This window comes from Zalophus californianus, chromosome 5 (genome assembly GCF_009762305.2).
Source record: "Zalophus californianus isolate mZalCal1 chromosome 5, mZalCal1.pri.v2, whole genome shotgun sequence".
In the NCBI taxonomy this organism is placed as follows: Eukaryota; Metazoa; Chordata; class Mammalia; order Carnivora; family Otariidae; genus Zalophus; species Zalophus californianus.
In genome coordinates, this window is record NC_045599.1 from 35,195,413 (window position 1) to 35,213,071 (window position 17,659).

Genomic DNA, 17,659 nt, shown 5'->3' on the forward strand with positions numbered 1-17,659 from the left:
TTGGGCATCATCTTCATGCCACTGGCCAGGACAGAGTGAGGGAAGGGAGGAAGCTGCCTCGCTAGAAGGTAGGGAGTGAAGCTGGAAATTGGATTAAGAAGATACAGATCAGGAGGTATCTTTGAAGAGACTAAATGGAAACATGATTAATAGTTTCCTATGATGGATGAAAGTCCCTCCTCCTTAGGTAGGCATCTGAGCCTGGGAGGGGTGAGTGTGTGTGTGTGTGTGTGTGTGTGTGTGTCTAAGCCTACCCACCTGATGATTCAGATAGACAGGTACAGGTGGACCTGTGAGAACTAGAAATAGGCTCTCTGTTCTCCACTTCCCCTTGGAAGGTGGAGGTGGAAGCCCGGTCTCCAAACGCAGCAGGTAGCTTCTGATGCGTCTGAAGGTAGCATCCACGGAGCCATATTTGTGCCTTCTGAGGGGATGAGTCTCAGAGAAGCTCATCCTCTGGGACAGAGACCTAGAAGCACACACATCACTTAACTCTAATAATGGGTGAGCCGCAGCTCTCCTGAAAGGGACTTAAAAAGTACAGAAAAAGTCATTTTCACCAAATTTTATTACCTGGAACCTCCATGAACTGCCATGTGCACGTATTCAAAGGCACTCATAATTGGCTTTAAAAAATAATAATCTTCCTGAGGATCTGAACATTGCCAAAGGGCCTTCTGAAGCACAGAGAGATAACAATATTGCAGACAATCATCTTCTCAGTATTGGAGAAGTATTGTGCTACATCCAGTGTGCATGTTAACCTTCCAGTACATGGAATGATGGATTTTAAAGTTAAAGAACACTCAATTAGGAAATTAAGCCCATTAAATAGCAGACCAAAAATTCTGAGGACAGAGATGCAGCTCAGAGTCTTACCCAGGCTGTACCCCTAATTAAAGCCCTCGCTGTGACTAAAAACAGGTGTCCCTAGCTCAGGGTCATGCCCTTGAAACTGCCCACATGGTGTGGTTGGCCCTTCCTGGGCAGCTCAGCTCCTCGGGGCTCCCTGGTCTCTCCTTCCTAAAGGAGATGAATGAGACTCTGCTACCTGCATCTTCCCTGCAAGGCGACAGCCGTATTGTGATGATCCAGTGTGCCAAAGTGTGTGAGAGCACCTTGAAAACAGGTAACACACGTGTAAGTCACTCCATGACATCCAGTTGTGAAATGATGTTAAAAAAAAAACAAACCTACACAGCTTTTAGACAAAATAATCCCTAGCTACTGATATAAACTAATTTCTTTACTGCATATCTGGTATTCAGCAATGTTACTGTCCAAATAATGGGAATTAATGAATCCTCAGTTCCTTAAAGTATTTACTATAATAGAATTCCCCTCAATATCGAATTTTCAAAAATGTCATCTTAACATCCCACAAATCTCACATTTACTTCAACTTTCATGTCAAGCATCTCAATTTATCTTTTAAATAATACACATTCGGATGTTCTGACTCAGGAGACATGATCATGTTAATGCTTTCTGGCCTGTTATTTAGCATGGGAAGGGACTTGGGGGTTGCCTTGCCTGAAAGTCTGGCCTCAGAATAGCCTTCCAGCTCTGGGCCAGGAAATAGTTCATGCAAATAATAGCTAGTGGGGCTGCTCATTAAGCATCCACAAGACACCAGATCCTCTACAGACCATGTAACAAAACCCGTCTCTTCCCTCAAAGCTCCTAGACTACTTTTAAAAGTAGTCTAATTTCTGCGGTGGTTACAACCTGTAGAGGGTGGGTCTGGGAGAAGAACATGACAATTTGCAGGACCCACAGAAACCCTAGGAGAAGCCTGGTAGGTTTATCCGCAGAGGTGTGGCTGTGGCCAGAGTCATCCACACCTAAAATGTTGTGGCTGGTTCCGGAGGTGAGATTTTTCCTTCTGCATCCTAAGAGATTGACTCACAGTGGAGCCCTTGAGCGGTTGCTTGTAGAGAAAGTGGCTCTAAACCTCTTCTAGGAGGCGTAGCAGGGTGATAAAGGTAGAATGCAGCATTGCTGTGCTTTTACTTATTCTGTGCTCGGTGCCTCTGAAAATCAGGCATCCCTGGTTGGTTTCACCAACATGACAGCAGAACCAGAGCATGACAGAATCGGCAGAATTCAAAATGCCCCCCAATAAATATTCTTCCTCTCCAGGCATAACCTACAAGCAATGGCTTCTTTTGCCTTGAATCTTGAGGTCGATAATCAATATTTGCTTTAAAACTTCCCCTTCGTTTGTCCTGTTTACATAAATGATGCAGTTATTTGAAACACACCAGACACACTGCATTTTCTTTCTAATTTCATTTGACCTTGTTAGGACACGACAAATCCTAATCAGCTGACAGGAGAAATCAGATGCTGCATTATACTCTCTTTCCTGGCAAAGTATTTCCTTCTGTTTATGCCAAATCATGCAATTAAATGAAGGGCATGCTGGCCTCATGGTGAACCAACTGCCAGGATGTCAGGAGAGTGATTTGACAAACAGGGCAGAGAGAAACGCAGCAGACATTCACAGGAAATTGTATGAGTTGCCCGAGGAGACCTGAAAGCCACAAACATCATCAGAGCCGCAGGACAGAAACAGGGCCCGGTGGTTCTCAAGCGGGCAGTAGCCTGATCCCGTCATAATCCAAGAGCTGGAGCTCAGCCCATAGTCAGCCTGTCTCTCTAGTGACTCCAGAAGCCCGTGCTCGGAAAGGACTCTAACCCACGTGAGGTGGGCTTCCTCTCTCTGATATTGATCACCCATCACCTATTCTATTTTATGTTTTCCTCGATCTCAGTTTGTCAATTTTTATTTTAAAATATTTTATCTTTACATAAAAGTAATGCTTCACACATGTGACCAAAATGCATGACATACAGAAGGCTCTAAAATGACCCTCACTAATCTCCTCTCCCCAGAGGAGAAACTGGGGAGTTTTTGTGGAAACTCTGGGGGGAAATGGTTTCATCCATCTGTATGTGTATATGCTCAAAAACAATTTACTAGGCCCAGTGTCCTGCGTTGTTGTTTGGATTTCCCTTAATAATAGATCTTTGCACATTGGTCTAGTCCATCCAAGCACCATTTTCCTGGGTTATTGGAATATCCTCCTAGCTGATTTTCCTGCTTCTACCCTAACCCTTTATAGTTCATTCCAGAGGGATCCTGCTGAAAGGTAAATCAGATCATGTCCCTATTTGTTCAAAACTGTCCGTTGCCTTTGACTTATTCTAAGAACAAAAGCTAAGCTTGCTCCCTCCACCTGCTTCCCTAATTCCACCTGCTATGAACTCCTTGCTCACTTGTTCCAGTCATAATACTCATCTAGGCCAAATACAGTCCTGCCTCAGGACCTTTGCATCTGCTATTCCCTCTACCTAAAGTGTACACATTTATTTTCTGCCCCTCTTTGCCCGGCCAGCTATAGCTTATCATTCTTATTTCATTTCAGATTGCCTCTTTCCTGGCCACTGGCTCTAAATCAGCCCCCATCACTATCTTTCATATCCTCCTGCTTTCTTTTCCTTCATAGACCATACTGCCATCGGAACATTGTCATCTTCAGTTATTTGTTTACTTGTTTGTTTCCTGCCTCCCCTACCACACACATTGGAATGTCAACTCCATGGGGAAAGCAGGGATTTCATCTGTCTTTTCACCATTACATCCCTAGATGTCTCTAGACCAGTGGTTCTCAAACATGGATGTGCATCAGAATCGCCTGGAGAGTTTATTAAGACACAGATTGCTGGGCCCTGACTCCAAAGCTTCTAATTCAGGAGGTCTGGGGTGGACCTGGAAATTTGCACATCTAACAAGTACCCAGGTGATGGTGAAACTGCTGGTCCGGGGACCACACTTTGAGAAGCCCAGTCTAGACCATGCCTGGCATGCATTGGGTGTTACATATCTATTTAGTACATGAATATGTGAGTCTACACACACACACACACACACACACACACACACACACACACACACACACACAAGGGTCTGCCACCTTCTTTGTCATGGCAGTTTCATTTCCACTTGATCGTTCATTTATATTGAGGACCATGAGCCTCCTCAAATTCTTTGTGACAGAAGGCCCCAAGTTTTGTCAGCTAAAATGATTTAGCTCCACTGATCTGTCAGCAGATGAATAAAAACGTCAAGTTTTCTAGGCCCAGGGAGAGCCCGTGAGAGTTACTTCCTGTTCTCTGCCTCAGTAAGCCGTCAAACCAAAAGGTGGTACAACTCTCACTAGACATGTGACAGAGAACTTTCCCCAGAAGTAATTGCTCAGGCCTCCCCTGTAATTGTTTAATAATTGTCCTCTTGGCTTGGATTCAGCCTCGTGCACTGGAATATACATGCACAGTCCACCTGGACCCCAGGTTATGAAATGTAGAGTTCAGTGGTTTTTTTCTGTGAGTCACAAAACCCCTGAGAATGTGACAAGATCTATAACCCTTTTCCCCCCCAAAATGAACAGACACACATACACACACACACACACTCACATTTTTTTATATTCCTGGAAGTTACAAGATACCCCAAGTCCATCGTAACCCCAAATTTAAAACTCCTGATTTAATAACTGGCTGTTTGGCAAAACAAACAAAAACAACCTGGATCCTTGGTTGAGTATTTAAATGTAAGAAGACAAACCTTAGAGGAAAACATTAGTTAAGTTCTATAAGATTTATAATCTTAGAACGGAGAATGCTTTTTGAAGCCTGACTTGTAACCCAGAAATGAAAACAGAATAGTGAGATCGATTCCATAAAATTGTAAATAATCCACATGGGAAAGAGGCCATCAGAACTCCTCCTCATGTAGTCTCTGTGGAGAAATCAAAGGATCCAGTCTTTTCCATCTGTATCCCTGCCCCTCGGATTGTCTTGGCCAAGCTCTGCAGGAGAAGACCCGAGCTGATCAGAGCCCACGGGTGAGACCACATCCTTCAGGGAAGCCCTGTCACTGGGTTCATTATTTCATTAACCATGGTTTGGGTTTTGAAACAAGTTTGAGATAGAATTCACATACCATACAGTTCACCCATTTAAAGTAAACAGTCAAATGGTTTCAGTGTATTCACATGATTGTGCAACCATCACCACTAATTTTAGAACATTTTTGTCATCCTGTAGAAGCAACCCCATACACAGTAGCAATCACTCCCCATCCCCCCACCTCCTGCCAGGCCTAGGCAACCGCTCGTCTGCTTTCTGTCTGAAATGGCGTCATACAGTATGGGCTTTTTTCCCTTAAAAAACATAATGTCTTCGAGGTTCCTTGAAGTAATATCCTGAGTAATATCTCATTGTCCGGAGATGCCACATCTTAGGTACCCATTCTCCAGCTTGTGGCCGTGTGGCTTGTTTCCCTGTTTGGGCTATGATGAATAATGCTGCCATGAACGTTTGTGTACAGATCTGTGTAGTTTTTGTACGAACGTATAGTTTCATTTCTGTTGGGTCTAACAGTGCTTTTTCTCTTAAAGACTTAGCCAGAGAATTTTACTTAGCCTATATGATTCTTTTGTCTTTAACTGTTTTCTACAATAAACTTGAGAAGTGAGTAGGCTTGGACCCTGAGACCTCAGAGCTCTGCTAGCCCCAGTCTGGACTCTGTGTAACCCCTGTGTAACCTGGGACTGGACTCAGTCTCACCGTGCCTCAGTTGTGAGAACACTCTCGCTCCGACCCTCCCACGGGACCTTGGGACGATTAATGAAATTAGTCAAGCAGGCGCTGCTCTTGAGAAGATGCTAACCCGTATGAATAGGTCGGTGTGCATCAAGGAAACCACATACCCTCAAAGCAAGCACCTCACGGGCCCCACAGGTGACAGCATCAGACAAGAGGCCAGTGGTTGGATGCTCGAGGCACAGGCAGTACAAAAAATACTTACCATTTTCTCAAGATTTTAGATTCCTTTGAGATCAGAATTTGGTTGCTTTCCAAATCCTACAAGCTACCCTCTGAAAGTAGAAATGTCAGGGCCATCTACGTAATGATGGGCAGCCAGAAGGGCAGGCTTAAATTCTAAAGCCCGCTTGCCAGCTCACATTTCCTGAACGACCGCTCTACCTTCATTTAATAGAAAAAGTACCTCACTCTCTACAGAGCCCCAGAGGTGTCTTATTTGGGGAAATCCATGTGCCCCTGACTTTCTTTTTGGCTTTGGGGTAGGTGAGTATCTCCTCAGCCCTGAGTACAGTCTAATAAGGACCCCCCTATGGAGGCACTGGGAGCCCCACTGGCAGAGAATGGGTCCAAAATATCCAAGCTCACTCATGCCCTTTGGCTGGTCACTGGTGTTCCTTGGTCTTTAAAATCAATCAGCCGGAAGCTCCCCTGATAAGCATGTCAGTGACAAGTTTAATAGGAAATGAGATGGCAGACGTGCCTGGGTTCCAACTCCCATGTTACCGCTTACTAGCTGTATGATATGGGACAAGTAGCTCAGTTCTCTGAGACTCAGTTTCCCCATATGTTAAATGGGGATAATGACAATACTTGTAGGATCATGGGGAGAGTTTCCTGAGATGATGCCCATGAGGGCAACACACAGTTCAAACTCAATCTCTGTCTGCTATAGTTATCATATTACTTTAAAACTATAGGATTTCAAGTCACCAAGCCATCCTCTCTCAGGTATTTGGGAATGCTGGATTTCTATTGGTCACTTAATTGGGTACCTGCTAGGTATCAGACACCACAGAGAGAGCTAGAGATGAAATCTAATTCCCCCCCCTCCCCCCGGAATGTAAAATTCAAGCTGGGAGAGAAAGTAAGGTACAGTAAGCCTTACTAGTGACTGTCACTGCTGCCCAGATTCAGGGTGGGAGACAGCAGAAAGCCTGGATGGGCCTGGGCAGGCCTCAGAGGGGAGGCAGACCTGAGGCTGGCCCTTAAAAGGCAAGATGGGTTCACATCAGTGGAGCAGAGGGAGACCCAAGTGGGCAGGGGTGGGTGAGGGGGAAGGGGAGATCCGTGTGCACACAGGCAGGTTGGGGGCCTGGGTGGGTCTCGGTGTGGTGAATTGTCCAGGGACTGAGCCAGAGACAAGCCTTCTGGTGGCTTTTCCATGGTCTGGGGTCTCTAGGAATGAGATGCCATGGGGTCTTTTAGTCACTTCTAATAATTATCCTTATTATGAGACTTGCTGTCACTAATTTTGTGGACTGTAAGAGAGAGGAGGAGGAGGAGTTATGTTGGAGGAACTTGAACTCTTAATCCAGACCATCACAAAAAGAGCAACATGGAGTGGCCCACGTTGACCGTGGCTGCCCTGTATCCAGCCCCCTCTCCAAGGACTAGCACCCTGGTTATCTCTGGGGACCCAGCCCTTCATTGCGTTCAGTCCATGTGGTTTTGGGTGGGGATGACTACACCCCTGGGGCAGGGATGGGCACGGTGCCCACATTGGTTCAGAAAGATGTGACTCTGAGACTCTAGACTCTTGGGAATGGGAAGTGGCTGTTCTTCTAGGGTGGCTGGGCCAGGAGGGTGTCAGCTTGGCGCCACTGGTTGTCATTTCACCACTGCCGTCGGCGAGTCTTCCTGGGATAGAATGACTGGGGTTCTGAGGGCCGCAGAGCCGAGAAGTGGAGTCAGGATGCCATCATCTGGGCGCCTGGATCCCGCCATACCAAAGCCTTTTCGCTTACATGAGGAAACAGATTTCCTCGTTTCGGCCCAAGTCTCTTCAAACTGGGTTTCAGTCTACTGTCACTAAAAGCATCCTGATTCATTGGAATAGTTACCTTGCTCCCACCTACATTTTGTTGACTTCTTCTTAGCATAGATATTTTTGGTCCATAGTCAAGGCAGGGTCTGTAACAGGGTTAGTGTTAGGCATGTGCAAGTGATGGTGACATCTGCACACATCCCCATATGGGCACAGGTACCTGTCATGTGCTTGGGAGGGGAAACCAAGACTCTACGAAATTTGTCTTCTCTGTCCTGTGACTCTGCCTACAGAGCAATTCTCCCCAAACCCTCCATTTTATTCCTCTTGTTCTTAGCCAAAGAAACGAGGATCTGTTAAGTATATTTTGCAGGGTTCTAAGAAGCCAGGATGAGGTGTGGAAGGCGTGAGGGAAGAGGAAGCTCTGCACATCCCGTATGTGTTTTTTCCCTTTTGCCCAATAATAAGGAATGAGCTGACATCCTTTTATTTCCTATGTCATGCAGGGCTTTTTAAAACTAAGCATTAATTCTACTATAATGGGATTTGTCTAATGATTTCTTGGAAAACACCTTCTTGGATCTCAGCAAAGATAATTCACTTGGTGGGAATCATTTCCTGCTTCCCCACTAAGAACTAGACCTAGCCAGTTCTTTCTGGGAGCAAATTGGCCTTAAATGAGAGAAGAGAGTACAGGTATTTGAAGCTAGCATCCTTCACGGAGACTGCAGCCTGCCACAGTCCCAGATCAGGGAGAAGAGGCAGAAGCAGGGCAGGGGAGAGCATTCGTGCTGGACAGGAGCATGAAGCCAAGCATAACATCTGCAGTACTGAGCCCCTTGGGGAAAGGAATGCACTCACCTCTTCGCTTTGGCTCTGAGGCACTTTCTTTACGGGGTGAGGGTCGCAGGCGAGGCCTCAGCAGCCTATGGAGTCCACACTGAGCTAGCTGGAGCTAGCAGGCAGGCCACTGCGGGAGGGAGTTCCCATTCTCCATCAGAAGGGAGTGTCCTTCCCCAAAAGGAGATGAGGCCCTCATTCCCCTGGAGTCAGGCTGTTGGTTCGGCTTGCTCGCTCATCCTCTCTTTCCTGCTCCCTCTCTGGTGTGAATGGAGCTCAAGGGAGTCCTAAGAGGAGGGCTGAGTGCAAAGCACACTCCACACCCACCCTGATACAGGTTGTCTTCCCAGCCCCGAGAGCCTAAAGACAGAGGCAGCCAAGTATGCTGGGAGGCCACCCCCTCCGGGCCTCCAGCAGTGCGGCTGATGCTGGTGTACCCACAGAAAGCCCAAGGACAAGCACTTGTGTATTTATTTCTCCCCTCTCATGTGATCTTATTTTTGGACGGGACACAAAAGCTATTTGGAGGCTGGAGAGCTGCCAGGTGAAAGGACCGCTATCTTATCCAAGTTGTCTCCATGCCTCTCGCTGAACTAGTCCCTGTTACCTTTCCCTGTATAAGGCGGAACTCTGGGGGCCTTGCTCTGGACCTGACTTTCCATATATCCCAGCAATTAGTCATTACTAATTTTAGGTCAGCTAGTTCCACCCCCCCCCACCATGAGGTTTCACAGAGGATACATACAATGAGCAATGCCATTACTTTTCTGTCTGAGGCCGGTGGACCTGTCATACGGTCAACATAGATATGGCCATCACATACACACTCTCTTAGACATCGAGACCCTCTTCTCAGCACCGGCTGGGACCTTCAGGCCTGGGAGGCGGTCAGGAGCAAAGTGCAGGAACAGAGCCAGCCTGTAGCATTGAAGCACCCTGATTCCCCGCTCCCCCAATCCTGCTGTTTCTGCTTCTAACTCCTAGGCTTATGAAACTTAAAACCTTTTAATGTCTTGGTTTTTCACCTCCGATTTTTCCTCTTCAGACATGAATGGAAAGTTCTGAAACACTCATGCCTGACAAATGCTGTATCATCATCTTCACCATCATCACTGTTAACTTATTAAGCTCTTGCTACATGCCATTCCTATGCCGAGCCCTCTCCCTGCGCTGGCTCATCTCTCCTGCCGGCAGCCCTTTGTGAAAGGGACTGTGGTTCCGATGGGACAGGCCGAGAAGCAGGGGCTGGGAAAGGTGGGCTTGCCGAGGAGAGATCTGAGCCCTCCATCTATCTGATTCCAGAGCCGGAGTGTTTGGCCCCTTTGCTTACTGTCTGCTGAACTATAAATAACTGAGATTTCACTCTTGTTTTCATTTCCTAAGAGGAAAATAAAAAATCTTCACAGTTGATTTAGATGCATGGCTTCACTCCTCAATTTCTTTCCTAAACCCAGTTCTTGAAGCAGAGAGAGAAAGAGATTTTCATCTGTTTACAGTCCCAGACCCTGATTCTAGATACAGGAGGGAGAATCTCTAGCCTCCATTCTCCTGGGAACCGGTCTCCTATGGCTAATTCACAGTGTGAACACATGCACACCAGACAGGACTGGGCCAGGCCGCCCCCGCCCGGGCTGAGCTCCCCACTGCATCTAGGTGGACTTGGCCTTTTCTCTCCGGAAAAGGAGAGTGCCAGTGACAGAGTCCATCAGCTTGTCCAACACTGACCCCTTCAGGCCACTACGCTGCATTACTTCCAGGATGGTGGTCAAAACTTCAGAAGGGGCAAGGATTATTTTCAGAGAATTGGCTTCCATATTCTCAGTTTCTCTAGGCACCGTTTCCTAAACTGATTTGCCTGAGAAAGTGTCTGTGTTGGTGATAATCCTTCCCCTCCTGGAAAGCATACCCCTCACTCCACAAATCTTACTAAGGGGCAGTTGCTCCAAATATAAGTATCTCCAGGTCCAGGTTCTCCAAACTGGAAACTTCCTTTATAAATTTAATTCAGCTTCCTTTCATGATTAATTAAGGCATTTTTTTTTGTATTTAACAAAACTCATTTCTTCTATTCCTTGATTTTGAAAGAAAGCACTGTGAAGGCAAATCATAGGGAATATTAGAAATAATAAGAGATTAAGAGGTATATTTAAAGAATGGTGGCACAGCTTAATTTTTCATTCCCAATATTTACATTATGCTGGAAGCTATTATCTTGAAGCCAAATGAACCTAATGATGAACATGTAACATATCAACTTTAAAATGTAGGTATAGGTAACATTTTTCAGAATTGTTTCAGAATTGTTTCAGAAGGCACAGGAACACAGATGGTTGAAGATCATTGTACCCTGAGCTGGCCATGGCTAACTGATAACAAATTGTTGTCCGTCCATCCAACAGAACTGAGCACCTACTGTATGTCAGGCATTGTTTCCAGCACTAGATGGAAACATCATGAGCAAAAACTGACATGTTACATGCCAGATTCTTACTTGTGGCTACCTCTGGGGAGCTGAGTGAGGCAAAGAGCTTAATTTAATAATTACTCAAATAACCCTAAAATTCAACTTTGGTAAGTACTACTAAGGAGGGGCATTTGGTGAATAGAGAATGTAGAATGGAGACTGACAAAAAAATAATGAGGATGGACCCATTTCCTGAAGGAAATGGCAGGGAAGGTGGCCCTAGGGAAATGACGTCTGAACCAAGAACAATGTAGACTCTCTATGAAAGGACTCTGAGAACCCAAGAAGAAGGGCCCTGGTAGTATGGCAGCATTAGAAGGAGGGTCAACCTCTATAGAGTAGGTTGTTTTGAGAAAGGGCCTTTGCCTTTACACAAGTACAACCCATGTTATAAATTCGTGGTCCTCAACTGGGAGTGATTTATTTCCCAGGGGACATTTGGCAATTTCTGCAGACAGAGTTGGTTGCTGCAACCGGGGTCGTGCTAGTGGCATCTAGAGGGTAGAGACCAGGATTGCTGCTAAACATTCTACAATATATAGAACAGCCCCCACAACAAAAGGTAGCCTCCAAAGTCAGTAGTGCTGAGGTTGAGAAATTCTGTTATAGATGAGGGCAGGGCAGGCCCGACATACATCTGCAGTGGATGTGGATTCATTTGTTCGTTCATTCAACAAATACTTAGTGAGTGCTCGCTATGCTCGAGACCCTATTCTGGGTATATCTGAGGCATACCCTTAACCAAAATTGTCACCTCAAATGGCCAGCCTGGTTGTGCTCCTGTGACCCAGCCTAAAATTGTCACCATTCAAATAGTGGCAAAATTGGTCTTAACTGTCTGTAGAAAGAAGAGATAACAAGGTATGGACATTATTAGCAAGATGGTCCCTGAGGCATTGTAACAGTGGAAACAACCTAAATATCTGTCCGTAGGGGAATAGTTATGTAATTCTAGCACAGCCATATATTAGCGATTCAGTCAAAAGGAAAGAAACGAAAGATGACACAGAAAATAACCATGAAGATATTATTAACTGGGAAAAAAGTTTGGAATAGCAGGTAGAGTATGATTGATGTGATTTATGTTTTTAAATTGGTTTATGTGTGTGTTTGCATGTGCATGCAAGGACTGGAGAAATTGTCACCAAATTCTAATAATGGCTATCTCTAGGAACTGGAAAAATAACCCTGGAACGTGTTCACTGAGAATAGTCCTCTACCTGATTTCCTCCTTTCACATCAGTTAGATTCTCTCTAGTTTATCATCTCCATTACTAGCAATATTCAACCAGTCACCAACTTGCGGAGATCCTTCAACTTCCAGGACAGTATCTATTCCTTATTGTGAAATCCAAAGCCCTTCCAAACTTGCTTCCAACCAGTCTACTTAGGGCTCTTCATGGGAGCTGCTCTCCCTTACCAGCCTTGTTCCCACCCCCACCTCCCTGGAGCTTCAGCCATAGTGGATTCCTAGGAATTCATCAGGCCATACTCTTTCAAGATAGGCTCACCTCTGTGCCTGAAAAAAGGTCCTCCATTTTTTATACCTGTATTAGTCAGGATAGACTAGGTTATACTGTGGTTATAGTTAATCCCCAAATGTCAGTGACTTAAAATAACAAAGGTTTATTTCTCATTAATGAACATCAACTTGTCCCTTTTCAGGTTGGCTGGGGAACTCTGCTCCATATCATCCTTAATCAAGGACCCAGAGCTCAAGGAGGCCAAGGAACTCCGGAACTCTGCTGTCAGGAAGGAAAAAGGAGATACCTTGGGCACCTAGGTGGCTCAGTTGTTAAGCATCTGCCTTTGGCTCAGGTCATGATCCCAGGGTCCTGGGATTGAGCCCCGCATCAGGCTCCCTGCTCCGCGGGAAGCCTGCTTCTCCCTCTCCCACTCTCCCTGCTTGTGTTCCCTCTCTCTTGCTGTGTCTCTCTCTGTCAAATAAATAAAATATTTAAAAAAGAAAAGAAAAAGGAGATACCTTTACTAATACACTAGCACCTAGAAAGTACTTCTGTTCACATTTCATTGACCAAAACAAGTCCTATGGACACACCTAACATAAAATGAAACAGAGAATTTCAATCCTATTATTTTCTTGGAAGGTAGAGAGTCATAAATATTTGAGGAACCCGGATTCTGTAATTGTTGTGTGCAATATTCTGTATATGTCCGTTAAGTCATTTGCTAATTATGTGCAAATAATCTGTATCCTTACTCATTTATCTGCTCACTTCATCCTGTGGGTTTATCAATCTTAGCTTCATATTTAAAAAAAATTATGTATTTGGGAGAGAGAGAGAGCAAGCAGTGGAGAGAGGAAGAGTGAGAGGGAGAGAGAGAATCTCATGCAGACTCTCTGCTGAGCACAGAGCCCAATGCAGGGCTCGATCTCATGACCCTGAGGTCATGACCTGCACCAAAATCAAGAGTCAGACGCTTAACTGATTGAGCCACCCAGGGGCTCCTTGGCTTCATATTTTTAAAGCTACATTATAAGATGCATACAAGTTTTATAATCACTGTGTCTTCCTTCTGAATTGAATTTTTTATTATTATGATGTATCTTTTTTTTTAGCTGTAGTAATGATCTTTGCATTAAAATATAATTTGATATTAACATATACTATTAATACTAATATAATTTTGGTTAATATTTACATATTTTCCACCCTTTTAACATTTTTAAAATTAATGTTTAAGATGTGTTTCTAGTTAGTATGTAGATTTTTTTAATCCAGTTCAGTACTCTTTCACTTTGAATTGAAGTATTTTGTCCATTGACATTTAATGTAATTACCAATATATTTGGATTTCAGTCAGGGCCCTCATGTAAAATGGGGGATTACAGGGTCTCCTCTCCTATGGTGGGTACTGGATTCCAACTTTTGTCCTCTTAGGATGCAAAACTGCCTCCATGCTGCTTAGCCTCTCAACCTCTTAGTTGTCTCTTCCAGAAGCAGCAAATATCCTGAGGGGAAAAGACACCTCAGTTGTTGGGCTTGCCTGCCTAAAGTCCCATCTTTCCCCAGACCTTGGTTTAGCATCTCTTCATTATCTTTTTAACTCTTTGGTGTCCTTCAGTTTGATTTTATTTTTATTTTGTCCAACCTTTGTAATTGTCCTCAGCAGGAGAGCAGGCCCCAGTGATGTAGTCTGCTGTTACCAGATGGTAGGAAATAGAAAGGGGGAAGTGGGCCAGGTTTATGTGCACGCGCAAACCTTATGTGAGTGCCAGGCGCTGGGGTTAACGAGAGAGCGTGAGCCTTTTTTGACATATGGAAACGAGAGTCTCATGTTGCCAGATTTTCCTTTTTTTTTTTTTTTTTCAAAAGAAGCAGGAAATGCAGGCTTTTTAAATGTGAAATCACAATTTTCAATGGTGACTAAAAAAAAATTTAACTGTCAGGAAACCGAACAAGACACATTTGCAGTTCAAATCCAGTTTGAAATACCTGAACTCTAGTATGTGTTGATGGGAGAAGGGGGGTTAAATGTGGTTATCTTTCACTATTAACGTTAGCTTCCAGTAGTCCAGGCAGCCTTGAATAAACCCGAGTCCCTCATACCAAAAAAAAAAAAAAAAAAAATTGAAATCAATTTATGTCTTTACTGAAATCTCTTAAAAATGCCAGTAAGAGGGAAACCTGGGTGGCTCAGTCTGTTAAGCGGCTGCCTTTGGCTCAGGTCATGATCCCAGGGTCTTGGGATGGAGCCCTACATTGGGATCCCTGCTGAATGAGGAGCCTGCTTCTCCTATTTCCTCCACCTGCTGCTGCCCCTACTGTGCTCTCTCTCTATGTCAAATAAATAAATAAAATCTTTTTTCAAAAAACGCCAACAGGAGGATGGGTTCTATTCATAACACCAACAACGTTTCTGGAAAATCTCCTCCCATCTCTCTCCCAAATTCTTCTTATGACAGCCCACCAGCTACTACAATCCCCCTTATTAACTTATCTCTTAAATTCCGCCCCCCCGCCCACCCCCCCCCCCCCCCGCCCCGGTTCATCCCATCTCTGGCTCTTAGCTTTCTTATCCTCCCTCTTACTTTCTTTTTTTTTTTTTTTTTAAAGATTTTTATTATTTATTTGACAGAGAGAGACACAGCGAGAGAGGGAACACAAGCAGGGGGAGTGGGAGAGGGAGAGGCAGGCCTCCTGCCGAGCAGGGAGCCAGAGGCGGGGCTCGACCCCAGGACCCTGGGATCATGACCTGAGCTGAAGGCAGACGCTTAACGACTGAGCCACCCAGGCGCCCCCTCTCTCTTACTTTCTGATCTGCTTTCCCTAGCAGGTAATTCCCTGCCTTTTCTTCAGTGGACTCATCAAGCCATCCCCGCCCACAGCACTGCGTGACTCAGAATCCCTTCCAGCATTTTCCTATATTCCACACAAGAAAGGCTCCAAAACCTAGCTGCCAAGACTAATCTTCCTTCACAGGAAGTGGGGGTGGGGAGACATGACGCTGTAAGTACTCTAAAATCAGTATTTTTTTTTTCCTGTCCCATCAGCTATGCCATCTGGGATGGGGTAAAGCCAGGACGCGATGTCATTTGCAAAGGAAGCAGAGCCAATTTCCAGAATGCTTTGGCACCAAGTTGGGTTTTCTGATGGCTGCCATTTCCTTGTCATTTACCTTCTATTGAAAGGACAGTGCCCCCTCCCAAACCACCACAATCTTGCAAATGAGGAGGGAGAAGCCAGAAGGAAGAAAAATCACATGTGGACTTTTCCTGATTTGTCTAATAATAGAAAGTTGGCAAAGCATGTCACAGAATAGAAAGTATTTGATAAAAATAGCATCTGTTAAGCCTGGGACTCAAGCTGGAGATGCATGGAAATGAAATTTATTCCTTCTTGAGTGTTCCCCTACTAGTATAACAATTCTGTCTCCCTCATTAATGAGAGAGGTTTAAAATGCTACTTTCTGTGACCAAAATGCCTCTCTTTCCCAGGGCTGAAGGTGGAGGAGGTGCTGGCTGAATTAAGGAAAGCACTAGACTGAGAGGCTCCCTCTGGCCAGTCGGGTGTAGCTCTACCGTCCTCACACCCATCCATGACTTTGAGACATGGTGTCAGGGGCCCCCTCTTACACCAGCTTGTGAGATGGGGGACCTGGGAGAAGGTTTTCTGGACAAGCCAGTGTCACCGACTCACAGGAGCCTAATTGATCATCATAACTGTATAGTATTATTACTCTCCCAGAGGGAGGTCTCTGGCCAGGCGGCCCTCAGTAAAAGGGCAAACAACAACAACAACAAAAACCCCAAAGGCTGATGTCCTCTCTTTCAAAAAGCAGCTCCTCAAGGTGTCTGGGGCTTTCAGATTTTCCTCCTCCTACCAAGGATCCCCAGGGGTGTCCCCTCAGCTCAGGACAGGAACCCCAGATTGGGCCTTTCTCGAAGCACGTCCTAGAGCCCGGTGAACTGTCCTCCTTATGACTGTCGTCTGTATTGCCCACTCTTCGGGTCCCAGCCCCTCGATGTCCTGCTCAAGACTGATAGTCTTTTACTGAAAAGCAAAACTGAGCCAAACTAACAGTAGATGAGAACAAGTGATCAAGTGGCTCCTGTCAAATGACCTGGGTATTTAATTTTTTTAAAAAAATTGTGATGGGGTGCTTGCCTGGCTCAGTGGTTCGAGCGTGTGACTCTTGATCTTGGGGTTGTGAGTTTGAGCCCTACATTGGGTGTAGAGATTAAAAATAAAAATTTTTTTTTTTAAGTTAAAAAATAGGGGCACCTGGGTAGCTCAGTTGGTTAATAAGTGTCCGACTCTTGATTTCAGCTCAGGTCTTGATCTCTGGGTCATGAGTTCAGGCCCCATGTTGGGCTCCATGCTGGGCGTATAGCCTACTTTAAATAAAGAGAAAAAGGGGAGCACCTGGGTGGCTCAGTCGGTTGGGCTTCTGACTCTTGATTTCAGCTCAAGTCATGATCTCAGGGTTGTGAAATCGAGCCCCACGTGGAGCTCTGTGATGAGCGTGGAGCCTGCTTGGGATTTTCTCTCTCCCTCTCCTTCTGCTCCTCCCCCCCTCACACCCTCATGCTCTCTGTCTCTGAAAAAGTAAAAGGGGGGGGGGACCAAAGAAAAGGTAAAAAATTAAAAACTAAAAATCGTGATAAAGTACATATGACATAAAATTTACCATTGTAACCATTTTTTCAAGTGCACAGTTCAGTGGCATTGTGTACCTTCCCGTTCTCGTGCAACCATCGCCACCCTCTAGCTCCAGAACTCTTTTCATCTTTTTTTAAAGTTTAAATGATTTTATTTTCAGACAGCCTACATGATGTTTTGTTTTTTTTCTTAAAAACAATGCCTCTCCTCCAAAGAAATCAAGGTCAAAGTAAATGAAGACTTCACGAGGACATCACCCGTTGGTCTGAGTCCTGGTGGTGTGGGCATGAAAAGCAGCAGCAGTTACGACAGCAGGTGATCTAAAGTAATAGCCAAACTTAGTCACATTTTTCCATTTCTAAACCATCCTTAAAGAAAGTCATATCGGGGGTTACACCATCCTCATAGTAGTCCAGCAGAGCAAGCGTGCCATCAGGATTTGTATTTCCATCAGTAAAGAGCTGGTGGTTTTTGCAATTAGCGAGGATAGGCTTGCTTTGTTCTGCAGCCCGGGTCTCTGTTCTTCAGGTTTGCCTTTGGTCGAGTTCATGTCATCTATGATGTACAGGCTTT

At 45.0% G+C, this 17,659-nt stretch overlaps 1 protein-coding gene and 1 long non-coding RNA gene across 3 annotated transcripts in view; one reads left to right on the forward strand and one right to left on the reverse strand.

The window, feature by feature from the left end:
• FGF1 (fibroblast growth factor 1) overlaps positions 1 to 8,944 on the reverse strand; it is a 93,744-nt gene extending 84,800 nt beyond the window's left edge. Inside the window, exon 1 of one of the 2 annotated variants that reach the window (XM_027605144.2) lies at positions 8,519 to 8,944. The gene's annotated coding sequence lies outside the window, so the exon portion shown is untranslated. The remainder of the gene's footprint in view (positions 1 to 8,518) is intronic. The other variant, XM_027605139.2, reaches the window with a different exon arrangement.
• LOC113928890 overlaps positions 1 to 12,814 on the forward strand; it is an 89,949-nt gene extending 77,135 nt beyond the window's left edge. Inside the window, exon 5 of the long non-coding RNA XR_003521993.1 lies at positions 12,627 to 12,814. This is a non-coding gene — a long non-coding RNA (uncharacterized LOC113928890). The remainder of the gene's footprint in view (positions 1 to 12,626) is intronic.
• The last annotated feature ends 4,845 nt before the right edge of the window (positions 12,815 to 17,659 follow it).